The following is a 16,451-nucleotide window of genomic DNA, read 5'->3' on the forward strand; positions in this document are numbered from 1 at the left end:
ATAATTCCAGTGATCCTGCCGTATATCTCCAGTAGAACTTGCATATAATTCCAGTGGAACTGGCATATAAATCCAGTGATACTGCCATATAATTCCAGTGGTACTTGCGTATAATTCCAGTGGTACTGGTATATAAATCCAGTGATACTGGCGTATAAATCCAGTGATCCTGCCGTATAATTTCAGTGATCCTGCTGTATAATTCCAGTGATCCTGCTGTATAATTCCAGTGGAACTGGCGTATAATTCCAGTGGTACTGGCATATAAATACAGTGATACTACCATATAATTCCAGTGGTACTTGCATATAATTCCAGTGGTACTGGCATATAAATCCAGTGATACTGCCGTATAAATCCAGTCCAGTGGTACTGCCGTATAAGTCCAGTGTTACTGCCGTATAATTCCAGTGGTACTGGCGTATAAATCCAGTCCAGTGATACTGCCGTATATTCCACTGGTACTGCCGTATAAATCCAGTGATACTGCCGTATATGCCCAGTGGTACTGCCATATAATTCCAGTGATACTGCCGTATATATATATACCCTGTTGCAAAGCGGATTACTGAGGCCATAACAACTATGCTGGTGTTAGACGTGCGTCTGGTATCCGCCATTAGTGCAGTAGGACTGCAGTGCCACTCCTAGATGGGCCAGGTGTTTGTGCCGCACACTTGTGTCGCTTAGCTTAGTCATACAGCTACCTCTTTGCACCTCTTTTACTTCTTTGCATGATGTGCTGTTTGGGGCCTAAATGTTTTAAGTGCCATCCTGTCTGCCATTGCAGTGTCCCTCCTAGATGGGCCAGGTGTTTGTGCCACACACTTATGTCGCTTAGCTTAGTCATACAGCCACCTCGGTGCCTAAAAACAATATTGTGAGGTGTGAGGTATTCAGAATTCACTGGAAATGAGTGGAAATTAATGTTGTTGAGGTTAATAATACTGTAGGATCAAAATTACCCCCAAATTCTGTGATTTTAGCTATTTTTATGTTTTTTTTAAAAATCATCCAGATCCAAAACTAAAACACGAAAAGGTGGTTTTGGCAAAACCAATCCAGATCCAAAACATGAGCATCGAACCAGAACCAAAACACATAAATAAAAGTACCCACCGCACATCTCTAAAATAAACTGTATATATTGGTGTTTATCTATAGAGAGGGAAGGGTGCCAAGAGTTCCCTTCCCATATATATGAGGAGAGAGAGAGAGAGAGAGAGAGAGAGAGAGAGAGAGAGAAAGAGGCATAATTAGGGTCTCTAGCAACCAGAATACCCCTTTAACACCGCAAACCTGGGTCCGACCCGGTATTTTGAATCCGGGTCCGACCCGGGTCAGACACGAGTCAGACCCTTTTGCACTACACTTTCAACCCGGGTTATTGCAGGGTTGGCTCCTTTTAACTCAACCCGGGTCAGCAATTACAACACCATGTATGTCATTTTAAATTGACTTTTTTTGGCTCAGAAAGATGAGGAGTCAGAAGGGGACAAAAGGAGAGGGTGGGTACAGCTCACAGCATTGTAGGAATCATGGCTGACTGAGCCATGATTTTATACACAATTGCATCTTTAACTGTTCCAGTAACATACTTCCCAACTGTCCCGTTTTTCAATCAGCACTTTTACATGAATGCAGGGTTGAATAACCTGGGTTGGACACTTTAGAGTGCACATTGACCTGGGTCCAACACGTGTATAACACTGCTTTTATACCGTGTTGAAATGCAGGGTTACTCGACCCGGGATATTCAAAAGTGGTGCTTTTAGGCTGGCTCAACCCGGCAATATCCCAAGATATATTTGCGGTATGAAAGGGATACTTCTAGGGTCTCTGACATTCTTCATCCTACCCTGGGGGTAAGATGAAGAACGTCATTTTCAGACACCACACCCCCCCACCTGAAAGTATGTGCGCTCGCTGACAATTGGCCATGGTCACATGCTGGAAGGGGCTTGGCCACTGAAAATCAGGAGTGGCAACATTTCCAGTCACACTGGGAACATTCTTTTCAATTCCACATGCATCTTACCTATATGATGGTTTCTCTCGCAATACCTTTGTAGAAATGTATCCTCTCTTGGGAGTCTTCAGTCAGTATTCACTATTCAAATGCCTGTTTGTGTAGGAATATTACCAAGGTCATCATCATACAACAGTGGTTCAACCAAACTCGTTCCCCCTGTGTCACTTCCTGCCCCCTGTGTCTCTCAGCCACACAATCATCTCCCCCTCTGTCTCTCAGCCACACCATCTCCATCTCTCAGCAACACTATCATCTGCTTCCTGCATCTCTCAGCAACACCATCTCCCCCTTACATCTCTCAACCACACCAATATCTCCTCACTGAGTTGCCTCTCAGCCATACCATCTCCCCTGCCTCTCTCAGGCACACCATCATCTCCCTTCTGTGTCTCTCAGCCACAAGATCTCCCCCTTGCATCTCTCAGCTACACCATCTCCCCCTTGCGTCTCTCCGCTACACCATCTCCCCCTACATCTCCCAGCCATACCATCTCCCCCTTGCATCTCCCAGCCACACCATCTACATCTTGTGTCTCTCAGCCACACTATCCCCCTGCATCTCTCACCCGCACCATCATCTCCTCCCTGCATCTTTCAGCTATATCATCATCTCCTCCCTGCATCTCTCAGCCACAACATCATCTCTTCCCTGCGTTTCTCAGCCACAACATCATCTCCCCCCTGGGTCATCTCTCAACCATGCCATCATCTCCTCCCTGCATCAACTCCACCTGTATCATCTCTAAGGACACAATCATCTCACCACTGCATCATCTATCAGCATGCCATCATCTCCCCCTGTATCTCTCTCAACCACAGCATCATCTCCCACTTGTACCTCTGACACATTATTATCTCTTACTGTGTCTCTCTGCCACACCATCATGTTCCACCTGTGTCTCTCACCATTCCCTTCATTCTGTGTCTCTCAGCCTCCCCCTCCCTTCACTCTGTGTCTCCCACCACCTCTTCATTCTCTGACTCTCCCCCCTTCATTCTATGTCTCCACCCCTTTATTCTATGTCTCTCTGTGTCTCTTTCCCTTTTATTATATGTCTTTCTGTGTCTCACCCGCCCTCACCTTCTGGGAGCCAGGCACCAGCAGGGACGATAAGGCCAGCCAGCAGGCACTGGAAGACACCACAGCAGGGCTGAAGGAAGCATGATGTAACGCTGGCATTGTGATTGCGCTCCTCCTGGCAGCAGCCTTTGCTCAGCAGTGCGATAGTGGCTGGGTGTGCGGTGCAGCGCAATGGTGGCAGGCTAGCAGTGCGGGTGGGATGCCCTGGCTGGCGGTGCTTTCTCTGCTCGGCCCACCACAGCACAAAGGGCACACGCCATGTTCTCCCAACCCAATTACACCACTGTATACAGGTGTATATATATATATATATATATATACAGTTGTGCTCATAAGTTTACATACCCTAGCAGAATTTGTAATTTTCTGGCCATTTGTCAGAGAATATGAATGATAACTCACAAACTTTTCTTTCACTCATGGTTAGTGTTTGGGTGAAGCCTTTTATTGTCAAACAACTGTATTTACTCTTTTTAAATCATAATGACAACAGAAACTACCCAAATGACCCTGATCAAAAGTTTACATACCCTAGAGATTTTGGCCTGATAACATGCACACTCATTCTCAATTGCTTGGATATCTTTTTATATCCCTTTCCTGTTTAATACAGTTCAATTACCTTTTCCCGCAGATCCTTTGACAATTCTTTTGCTTTCCCCATGACTCAGAATCCAGACATGTCAGTACAGCACTGGATGAAAGATGCAAGGGTCTTTCAGGAGTCCAGAAACTCACTGACCTTTTATACACACACACTGATTACAAGCAAACAGATCACAGGTGAGGATGGTTACCTTTAGTAGCCATTCAAACCCGTTTGTGTCAACTTGTGTGCATGTTATCAGGCCAAAATCTCCAGGGTATGTAAACTTTTGATCAGGGTCATTTGGGTAGTTTCTGTTGTCATTATGATTTAAAAAGAGTAAATACAGTTGTTTGACAGTAAATGTATGAGCACAACTGTATAAATGTATGAGCACAACTGTATATATATATACAGTATGTATATATATATATATATATATATATATATATATATATACATATACAGGTTGAGTATCCCTTATCCAAAATGATTAGGACCAGAAGTATTTTGGATATCGGATATTTCCGTATTTTGGAATAATTGCATATTATAATGAGATATCATGGCGATGGGACCTAAGTCTAAGCACAGAATGCATTTATTTTTCATATACACCTTATAAACACAGCCTGAAGGTCATTTAATACAGTATTTTTAATAACTTAGTGCATTAAACCAAGTGTGTATACATTCACACAATTCATTGATGTTTCATATACACCTTATACACACAGCCTGAAGGTCATTTAATACAATATTTTTAATAACTTTATGTATTAAACAAAGTTTGTGTACATTGAGCCATCAGAAAAACAGGATTTTAATACCTACCGGTAAATCCTTTTCTCCTAGTCCGTAGAGGATGCTGGGGTCCATTTCATGACCATAGGGGTTTAGACGGTCCTGCAGGAGCCATGGGCACTTTAAGACTTTTCAAGGGTGTGAACTGGCTCCTCCCTCTATGCCCCTCCTCCAGACCTCAGTTAAAGGAACTGTGCCCAGGGAGACAGAGATTTCGAGGAAAGGATTTACTTTTATACTAATGGTGAGATTCATACCAGCTCACACCTCAACCATGCCGAACAACATGGCATTCAACATAACACACGCCAACAGGCATGAACCATTTACAGCAACATGCTGAAAACAAATGTAACACACTTGTGTAACTAACTGAACAAAACTGCAGGCAAAGTACGCACTGGGTTGGGCGCCCAGCATCCTCCACGGACTAGGATAAAAGGATTTACCGGTAGGTATTAAAATCCTGTTTTCTTATACGTCCTAGAGGATGCTGGGGTCCATTTCATGACCATGGGGTTTATACCAAAGCTCCAGTATGGGCGGGAGAGTGCGGATGACCCTGCAGCACCGATTGACCAAACTTGAGGTCCTCATCGGCCAAGGTGTCAAACTTGCAGAACTTAGCAAATCTATTTGACCCTGACCAAGTAGCAGCTCGGCAAAGTTGCAATGCCGAGACCCCCCAGGCAGCCGCCCAGGACGAGCCCACCTTCCTAGTAGAATGGGCCTTCACGGACGTAGGTAATGGCAATCCAGCCGTAGAATGAGCATGCTGAATCGTTCCTCTGATCCAGTGCGCAATAGTCTGCTTAGAAGCAGGACACCCAATCTTCCTGGGAGCATACAGGACAAACAGAGCCTCTGTTTTCCATAACCGAGCTGTTCTTGCGACATAAATCTTCAAAGCTCTAACCACATCTAGAGACTGTGACTCAGTGAAAGTGTCAGTAGCTACCGGCACCACAATAGGTTGGTTTATGTGGAAGGACGAAACCACCTTTGGAAGAAATTGTTGACGAGTTCTTAACTCTGCCCTATCTTCATGGAAGATCAGGTAAGGGCTCTTGTGAGACAAGGCCCCCAACTCATACACCCGCCTTGCGGATGCCAAGGCCAAAAGCATCACCACTTTCCAAGTGAGAAACTTCAATTCTATCTCCTGCAGAGGTTCAAACCAATCTGATTGAAGGATCTGCAACACCACGTTAAGGTCCCATGGTGCCACTGGAGGCACAAATGGAGGCTGGATGTGCAGAACCCCTTTCACGAACGTCTGAACGTCTGAAAAGGAGGCCAATTGTTTTTGAAAGAAAGCTGATAAGGCCGAAATCTGGACCTTGATTGACCCAAATCGAAGGCCCGCATCCACACCAGCCTGCAGAAAATGGAGAAAACGTCCCAACTCAAACTCTTCCGTAGGAGCCTTCTTGGATTCACACCAAGACACATATTTTCTCCAAATACGGTGGTAATGTTTAGACGTTACTCCTTTCCTGGCCTTAAGAGTGGGGATGACTTCCTTGGGAATACCCTTTCGGTCTAGGATCCGGCGCTCAACAGCCATGCCATCAAATGTAGCCGCGGTAAGTCTTGATACACACATGGCCCCTGCTGTAGTAGGTCCTCTCGAGGAGGAAGAGGCTGAGGATCTTCTATGAGCAACTCCTGAAGATTTGGATACCAAGCCCTCCTTGGCCAGTCTGGGGCAATGAAGATTGCTCGAACTCTTGTTCTTCTTCTTATTTTGAGAACTTTTGGAATCAGTGGAAGTGGAGGGAAAACATATACTGACCGAAACACCCACTGGGTCACCAGTGCATCCACTGCTATTGCTTGAGGGTCTCTCGACCTGGAACAATATCTCTGAGGCTTCTTGTTTAGACGAGATGCCATCATGTCTACTTGAGGAACTCCCCAAAGACTTGTCACCTCTGCGAAGACTTCTTGGTGGAGGCCCCACTCTCCTGTATGGAGATCGTGTCTGCTGAGGAAGTCTTCTTCCCAATTGTCCACTCCCGGAATGAAAATTGCTGACAGAGCTCTTGCATGTCTTTCTGCCCAGAGAAGAATCCTTGTCACCTCTGCCATTGCCGCTCTGCTTATAGTTCCGCCTTGCCTGTTTATCTACGCGACTGCTGTTACATTGTCCGACTGGATCTGCACGGGATGATCTTGAAGATGATGTACCGCTTGTAGAAGGCCGTTGTAAATGGCTCTCAATTCCAGAACGTTTATGTGAAGGCAGGCTTCCTGACTTGACCATTTTCCTTGGAAGCTTTCCCCCTGTGTGACAGCTCCCCAGCCTCGGAGACTTGCATCCATAGTTATTAGGACCCAGTCGTGAATCCCAAACCTGCGTCCCTCTAGTAGGTGAGAACTGTGTAGCCACCACAGGAGCGAAATCCTGGCTTTGGGGGACAGGATTGTTCCGGTGCATGTGTAGGTGGGATCCGGACCACTTGTCCAAAAGGTCCCACTGGAATACTCTGGCATGAAATCGGCCAAACTGTATAGCCTCGTAGGCCGCTAACATTTTCCCCAACAACCGAATGCATTGATGGATCGACACGCTTGTTGGTTTCAATATTTGTTTGACCATTTTCTGGATTTCCAGAGCCTTTTCCACTGGAAGAAATACTCTCCGTACGTCTGTGTCCAGAATCATCCCTAAAAAGGACAATCTTGTCTTCGGGTCCAACTGCGACTTTGGAAAATTCATGATCCAACCATGTTGTTGGAGTATTGACAGGGAGAGTGCGATGTTCTGCACCAACTGTTCTCTGGATCACGCTTTTATCAGGAGATCGTCCAGATAAGGAATTATATTGACTCCTTTTTGACGGAGGACCATCATCTCCGCCATCACCTTGGTGAATACCCTCGGTGCCGTGGAGAGTCCGAACGGCGTCTGGAACTGGTAATGGCAATCCTGTACTGCAAATCTCAGATAAGCTTGGTGAGGAGGATAAATAGGAACATGCAAGTAAGCATCCTTTATGTCTACTGACACCATGAAGTCCCCCTCCTCCAGACTGGAAATCTCTACCCTCAGGGATTCCATCTTTAACTTGAACCTTTTCAGGTAGAGATTCAGATTTTTCAGGTTTAAAATCGGTCTGACCAAGCCGTCCGGCTTCGGAACTACGAAGAGGCTTGAATAAAAACCTTCTCCTTGCTGTGACAAGGGTACCAGGACAATGACCTGATCCTGACATAATTTTTGAATTGCTGTTGTTACTGCCTCTCTTTCTGGAAGAGAAGCTGGCATGGTCGATTTGAAAAATTGTCATGGGGGGTCACGTCTTGAAACTCTAGTCTGTACCCATGGGACACTATTTGTAAGACCCATGGGTCCAGGCCAGATTGAATCCAGATTTGACTGAAAAGTTTCAGATGTGCTCACACACGAGCGGACTCCCGCAAGGGAGCCCCAGCGTCATGCTGCAGATTTGGCAGAAGCAGGGGTGGACTTCTGCTAGTGCGATCCGGGAGACACTGCAGATTTCTTTCCTTTTCCCATTCCCCTACCTGCAAAAAAGGGGGAACCTTTGCCTTTTTGTATTTGTTGGCCGAAAGGACCGCATGTGAGAGTGATGTGTCTTTTTCGCCGGTGTAGGAGCATAAGGCAAGAATGTCGACTTACCAGCGGTAGCCGCCGAGACTAACGCATCCAGCCCATCACCAAACAAGGCCTCACCTTTATACGGGAGAGCCTCCATATTTCTTTTGGAATTTGCACCAGCATTCCACTGGCGAATCCACAACGCCCTCCGAGCCGATACTGCCATGGTAGCGGTTCTTGATCCCAAGAGACCAATATATTTCATGGTTTCTAGTACGTACGCAGCAGCGTCTTTGATATGACCTAAAGTTAGGAATATCTCGTCTCCATCTATTGTGTCAATGTCTAATGACAAGTTTTCTGACCACTTCTCAATAGCACTACTCACCCACGCACAGACAATGGTAGGCCTGAGTAGTGTCCCATTGGCCACATCAATAGATCACCTCACTCACTTGCGCCTGTCGGCTCCTTAAGTGAAGCCATTCCAGGCGCAGGGAGAAACACCTTTTCTCTTTTATGACAGGGCCCTGTCTAAAATGCGGGGTGACTCCCACCTTTTGGAAAAAGGTAAGCTGCCTGAATTCCTTTTGGGAATCTGAAATTTCTTTTCAGGTTAAATCAGACTCCCTCCAAGAGACTGTTCAACTCCTGAGGTGGAGGGAAAATTGCATTACTTCTTTACTAAAGTAAACCCTCTCCTTGTGATAAAAGAGGGGCTTCGTAACTTCTAACACCACCTAAAACATGTTTTGAATGCTTTTTTGCTAACTTAGGACCTATTCCCCTGGAATCACTAGTGTCGACACAGGAAACAGAGTCCGTGTCGGTATCAGTTTGTACTACTTGTGCAAATTTGTATGTGACCCAGAGGGGTCCCTGTGGATGAAAGGCAGAACTATTAAAAATCACATCTTCAACAGATTATATTCAGTTTTCTGTATGAGATTCAGTAGTGATTCACACTATCATGTAACCTTTCACCCAGTCAGGCTCTTGGTGTCATATTACACCTCTGTGTCTCTAATATGTCTTCCACAGAGGAAGAGATTCCCTGCCACAGACATGTCACACACGTGCACAACCACATCACAGACACTCCGGGATTTCTAGGGGACAGACCCACAGTAAAATCTGCCAGTAACACAATGTCTGTGAACACAAAATGCCCACTGACATGCAGCATTTTTATAATGCTAATCACACAACTATATAGCACCAAATTCACTGTGGCCCCCCCTGTTTTGCACCCTGATACTTGTTCAGTAGTGGAGGAGGACCAGCGTTGTCTCTGCAGCAGTGTGCTGGCTGACTGAGTAGGAAGCTCCACTCTTCAATGGCATGTTTCTCCTCAGCTTTTATGAGGTAATTTTTTATACTGGCAGGGGTAGGACTGTGCTTCAGCAACTTATGCCCCTTATTTATGCCAGTTTCCATAGGTTTCATGCTGCCCAGGGCGCCTCCCCCCCCGCGCCCTGCACCCTGCTGTGCCTGTGTATGTGTGGGAAACATGACGCGCTGCACTCCCGCCAGCCGCGCGGTACCTTTAGCCATCACTTTCTTGATTGAAGATCTGTCTTCTAACACTCAGCTGTCTTCTGACTTCTGGCTCTGTGAGGGGGGTGACGGCGTGCTGTGGGAGTGAGCATCTAGGCACGGCTAGCGTTCAGTTCCCTTCAGGAGCAAATGGTGTCCTGTCAGCCAGAAGCAGAGCCATGAAACTCTTTAGGAAGTTGGTTCCTACTTCTGCCCCCTCAGTCCTACGAAGCAGGGAGGCTGTTGCCAGCAGTTCTCCCTAAAAATAAAAAACCTAACATAAGTCTTTTCATAGAAACACAGTAGAGCTCCTCTGGAGTGCATCCAGTCTGCCTGGGCACATTTCTAAAACTGAGGTCTGGAGGAGGAGCATAGAGGGAGGAGCCAGTTCACACCCTTGAAAAGTCTTAAAGTGCCCATGGCTCCCGCGGAACCGTCTATACCCCCATGGTCATGAAATGGACCCCAGCATCCTCTAGGACGCATGAGAAACAAAGATTTCACTATCTCACTCTCACTCAAAAAATTCCGTATTTCGGAATATTCCGTATTTCGGAATATTTGGATATGGGATACTCAACCTGTATATATATATATATATATATGTGTGGTTTAATGAGTAAGACAACAAGATCTCTCATGCCTGGTGGTGAAATAAACAGTGCTGCCCCATCCCCCGGTGGCTCTGATTTGTGAATGTGCATGTGCAGTAGTACCACTGAGAGGTCATAGGTGGAAGTAATGTGATCACAAATGCAATCACATTACTTCTCAGTGATCACTATGATATACAGGTTGAGTATCCCATATCCAAATATTCCGAAATACAGAATGTTTTGAGTGAGATAGTGAAACCTTTGATTTCTGATGGCTCAATGAACACAAACTTTGTTTAATACACAATGTTATTAAAAATATTGTATTAAATGACCTTCAGGCTGTGTATATAAGGTGTATATGAAACAAATGATTTGTGTGAATGTAGACACACTTTGTTTAATGCTCAAAGTTATAAAAAAATATTGGTCAAAATGACCTTCAGGCTGTGTGTATAAGGTGTATATGAAACATAAATGCATTCTGTGCTTAGACTTGGGTCCCATCGCCATGATATCTCATTATAATATGCAATTATTCCAAAATACGGAAAAATCCGATATCCAAAATACCTCTGGTCCCAAGCATTTTGGATAAGGGATACTCAACCTGTACTATGTATAATGTGCTGCACAGCAGTGGCCATGGGTTCCACCTAGTATTCTCCTGCCCGCCATGTGAATGAGACCAGAAGTCATTTCATGACGGAGAGAGACCGACATTAGAAGGAGAGTGTGTCACTGGCAGGAGAAATAGAAAGGCTGTCAAGAGAGAGTTAGGACAGAGGCTGGCGCAGAGAGGGCAAGGAGTGGGAATGAAGAGAGGCTGGCATAGAGAGTGGAAGGAGAGACTGGCTCAGACAGGGGAAGGGCAGAGAGGCTAACACAGGAGAAAGTAAGAAGGAAAGAAAGAATGAGAATAAGGAGGAATAGAAGGTCAGAAATAGCATAAAAAATGAATAATGGGATTTTGCTTGGAATCAGCTAAAGTATTATCTGTGTCTGTAAAAAACAACAACGTAGATTGAGGGGACACAGAGTGCTGCCACGGCTGCCTGGAGGCACAGTATATGATGGGAAGAGGGAGAAGCATACAGTCACAGTATAGGATGGGATGTGGGATCAGAGTACATGCGCAGTATAGGATGGGATGTGGGATCAGAGTACATGCGCAGTATAGGATGGGATGTAGGATCAGGGTACAGGCCAGTCAGGGGAGCAAGGCCCTGTCAAACTCCTGAGATTTTATATAAAACGATTATAATAATACAAAAAAGATATTGATAACATAAACACCTTCTTTGTTTATTGTAATCCTTTTTATAGCTAACACTCGCCAGCTTTGTGGAGGTCCCTGGAACTGCAGGGAGATGAGAGATGAGGCAGCCTCAGTTCTACAGTCAGACACTGCTTTGCAGAACAGGGGCGGGGCCACATCACAGGCAGTAAAACTGCACAGAAAGGGCACAGAGGCGTGCCTCTGAGTGTGGGGGTGTGCCTTGTTCAGTCAGCAGCAGCAAAAGAAGACACAGGGATGCAGGTAGGAGACTTATGGGGTCTATTCATGAAGCAGTGAAAAGTATGGAGAAGTGTGCCAGTGGGGAAGTTGCCTATGGCAACCAATCAGCTGCTACCTATCATTTTATAGAAAGCATTTTATAGATGTTACCTCAACACTGATTGGTTGCCATGGGCAACTTTTCCTCCGGCTCACTTCTCCACTCTTTTCACTGCTTCATGAATAGACCCCTTAATGGACATTGTAGCTTAGTGTAGTGAGGGGGGAGTTACAGTGAATAGGGGTGAGACAGGCTCCCAGCATTCAGACCCATCCCCAGAGAAATATAGAATTTGACGCCAGATAAGAATCACTTGGCCCATCTAGTCTGCCCCCTTTTTACCATATTTTTACCTCAAACCTTATTTGATCCTTATGTCTTTGTAAGGATATCCTTATGTCTATCCCATGCATCTTTTAATTGCTCTACTGTCTTAGCCTCTACCACCTCTGGTGGGGGGGGGGGGGGGGGGGTGATACATATTGAGTTTTTTTTAGTCTTTCTGGGTTTGTTTTGGGATGTAGGCCATGCACCGTTTTAGATGCCCTTCTTTGTACAGTCTCTAATGTATTAATATCCTACTAAAGATATGGCCTCCAGAATTGAACACAGTATTCAAGATGAGGCCGTACCAGTGACCTATACATTGGCATTATTACTTTCTTCCTGCCGCGAATTTCTCTCCCAATGCAGCCAAGCATTTGACTAACCTTCATCATTGCTTTGTTACATTGCTTACCTGCCTTTAAGTCACCTGAAATAGTGACACCTAGATCCTTTTGCTTCTCAGTACTTTCCAATATAGTGCCATTAATACTATATTTAGCTTTCTCTTACGTCCTAGAGGATGCTGGGGTCCATTTTAGTACCATGGGGGTATAGACAGTTCCGCAGGAGCCTTCGGCACTTTAGGACTTTTCAACAGTGTGAACTGGCTCCTCCCTCTATGCCCCTCCTCCAGACCTCAGTTTAGAAAATGTGCCCGGGAGACTGGCTGCACATCTCTCTACTGAGTTTTTCTGAAAAAGACTTTGTTAGCTTTTTTATTTTACAGGAAAGCTGCTGGCAACAGCTTCCCTGCTTCGTGGGACTTAGGGGGGGAAGTAGGAACCAACTTCTCAGTTAGTTTCATGGCTCTGCTTCCGCTGACAGGACACCATTAGCTCCTGAAGGGTACTGAACACAGCCCTTGCCTGGCTGCTGCTCACTCCCACAGCACGCCGCCACCCCCTAACAAAGCCAGAAGTCAGAAGGCTGGTGAGTATTAACCGGAGACCTGCAGAGAGGGGCCTTCCAGTCATCATGGCGGCATAAAGGTACCAGCGTAGCGTGGGATGCTGCGCAGCAACATGTCTCTCAGCACAGGGTGCAGGGCGCGCGCGGGGGGGGGGGGGGGGCGCACTCTGAGGGACATGATAAATCCTTACTCTCACTGGCAAAATGTACATACATGTGAGCCGCTGATGTAAACTACCCCCGCCAGTATAAATATTACTGTGGCTGAACCGTGCCATTACAGGGGGTGGGGCTTCTCCTCAGAATTGCTTGTAACACTCATTTGGCACCATTTTCTCCTCACAGAGATGCCGGAGCGCTGATCCTACAGGCTGCTTCTCCTCACACATCGCTGATACAAGTACCAGGGTGTATAGAAGGGGAGGGGAGCACATCATTAATTGAAGTCTGCGGGCTTCACATTGGATATAGGCCCTCATTCCGAGTTGTTCGCTCGCTAGCTGCTTTTAGCAGCATTGCACACGCTAGGCCGCCGCCCTCTGGGAGTGTATCTTAGCTTAGCAGAATAGCGAACGAAAGATTAGCAGAATTGCTACTAAATAATTCTTTGCAGTTTCTGAGTAGCTCCAGACCTACTCACAGATTGCGATCAGCTCAGTCCGTTTAGTTCCTGGTTTGACGTCACAAACACGCCCTGCGTTTCAGCCAGCCACTCCCCCGTTTCTACAGCCACTCCCGCGTTTTTTCCTGACACGCCTGCGTTTTTTAGCACACTCCCGGAAAACGCTCATCTACCACCCAGAAACGCCCCTTTCCTGTCAATCATTCACCGATCAGCAGTGCGACTGAAAAGCGCCGCAGGATCCACAGCAAAACTGCTAAGTTTTTAGTTAAATAACTAAGCGCATGCGTCCTGCGTGCCTTGCACATGCGCAATTAGCAACAAATCGCAGCATAGCGAAAATCAGCAACGAGCAAACAACTCGGAATGAGGGCCATAAAGCGCTGTTTTGGTATATATGTATATTCATTGTATGTAATACATATAGGGCACGTGGTGTGGACTGGCAATTCCCTCTGGGTCCCTCTGACAGACATTAGTGTAGGTATGTCCCCATTAGCTCCCGTGTGTGTGAGTGGTGTGACTGTACACGTGTGTACCATGTCTAGAGAAAGTAGTTCCCCAGAGGAACCCATTTTGGAGGCACAAGAGTGTTCTGAGCCTGTGTGGGTGAGAAAGCTGCAGAGTAATATGGCTAAACTAGCAAGGAAATTCTCTGAGTCTGAAGAACAGACAAAGCATTGGAGACAGTCTGTGGAAGATGCTTTATTTGCTGATTCACCTACAACATCCACTCGGGACCCCTCCAGTTCCCAGAAAAGTTCCCTGGCCCAAATTATGCAAAGGGACACTGACACAGATTCCGACACTGACGTCGACACTGGGGATTTGAGGTGGGTAGATCCCAAACTGGCTAAGAGCATTCATTGTATGATAGTCGCTATAAAAGAGGTATTGGAATTTCCTGACGCAACAACTCCACCTGAGGAAAAAGATTATTTTAAATGAAATGAAAAACAGGTGGTGACTTTTCCTCCGTCTAAGGACTTAAATACCTTTTTTGAGGAATCCTGGGCTAACCCGGAAAAGAAATTTGCTATCCCTAAAAGGTTGCGGGTAGCATACACTTTCCCTGAAGAGGATAGGCTTAAGTGGGAGTCACCCCCAATGATAGACACCTCAGTCTCTAGGTTGTCAAAGAGAATCATTTTACCTGCCCTGGGGTCAGCTTCATTAAAAGAACCTGCTGACCGCAAATTAGAGACGACTTTAAAGTCCATCTATGTTGTTACGGGTACATTACTCAGGCCCACAAAGTGGGCAGATAACTTGATTGTTAATATTGACACGGTCGATAAAGATGACATGCTGCAAATTCTAGGTTATATCAAAGACTCTGCAGGTTACTTGGTTGAGGCTATGAAGGACGTAGGCTTACTGGGCTCACGGGCCTCTGCTATGGCGATTTCAGCCCACAGGGCTCTCTGGATCCATCAATGGAATGCTGACGCAGAATCCAAAAGAAATATTAAGGCGCTCCCTTACAATGGTGAGGCCCTCTTTGGAGAGAAACTAGATGCCATGATATCAACTACTACATCTGGCAAGTCAGCATTTCTGCCGTCGGCAGGTGCACCGGCTAAAAAAGAATATCATTCTCATACTATGCAGTCCTTTCGGCCCAACAAGTACAAAACGGCTAAAACTACTCCTTTTTTCACAGGAAAGGGGAGAGGAAAAGGTAGAAAACCTACAATACCCTCAGGCTCCCAGGAGCAGAAGTCAGCAACTACTTCTGCAAAAGCCACAGCATGATGCTGGGGCTCCTCTGCGGGAGTGCGATTGGGTGGGGGCACGTCTACTATTTTTCAGCCAGGTCTGGCTTCGCTCAGACCTGGATCCTTGGATTTTACAGATAATATCCCAAGGTTACAAGTTGGAATTTCAAGACCTTCCCCCATGCCAATTTTTCAAATCAGCCTTGCCAGTTTCTGCTCAAGACAGCACAAATGTCCTGAACGCAATACACAAATTATGTCAAGACAAAGTAATTGGCTTGGTTCCTGCCGAACAAAGGAACCAAGGCTTTTATTCAAGCCTGTTTGTGGTACCGAAGCCGGATGGCTCGGTCAGACCGATTTTAAACCTAAAATCTCTGAATCTTTATTTGAAAAGATTAAAATTCAAGATGGAATCCTTGAGAGCAGTGATTTACAGCTTGGAAGAAAAGGAATTTCTGGTGTCAGTGGACATCAAGGATGCTTACTTGCATGTCCCCATTTACCCGCCACATCAAGCATACCTGAGGTTTGCGGTTCAGGATTGCCACTATCAATTCCAGACATTACCATTCGGGCTCCGAGAATATTCACCAAGGTGATGGCGGAGATGATGGTTCTCCTTCGCAAACAAGGAGTCAACATAATTCCATACCTGGACGATCTCCTCATAAAAGCGAGATCCAGGGACAAGATACTCCAGAACATAGCATTATCCCTGGAGGTGCTTCAACAGCACAGTTGGATCATCAACTTTCCAAAATCCCAGTTGGAACCGACAATGAGATTATTATTTTTGGGAATGATACTGGAAACCGAGGTACAGAGAATATTTCTACCGGTGGAAAAGGCCCAGGAGATCCAGAGCATGGTCAAACAACTTTTGAGACCAAGAACAGTATCAATTCATCAGTGTATTCACCTGTTGGGGAAAATGGTAGCGGCTTACGAGGCGCTACAATATGGCCGATTCCATGCCAGGGTCTTCCAGTGGGACCTACTGGACAAGTGGTCAGGGTCGCATCTCCACATGCATCAAAGGATAATCTTGTCAGCGAAAGCCAGAATTTCACTCCTGTGGTGGCTACAAATTTCTCACCTCCTGGAGGGACGCAG

The sequence above is a fragment of the Pseudophryne corroboree genome, chromosome 5 (assembly GCF_028390025.1).
Source record: "Pseudophryne corroboree isolate aPseCor3 chromosome 5, aPseCor3.hap2, whole genome shotgun sequence".
Taxonomy (NCBI): domain Eukaryota; kingdom Metazoa; phylum Chordata; class Amphibia; order Anura; family Myobatrachidae; genus Pseudophryne; species Pseudophryne corroboree.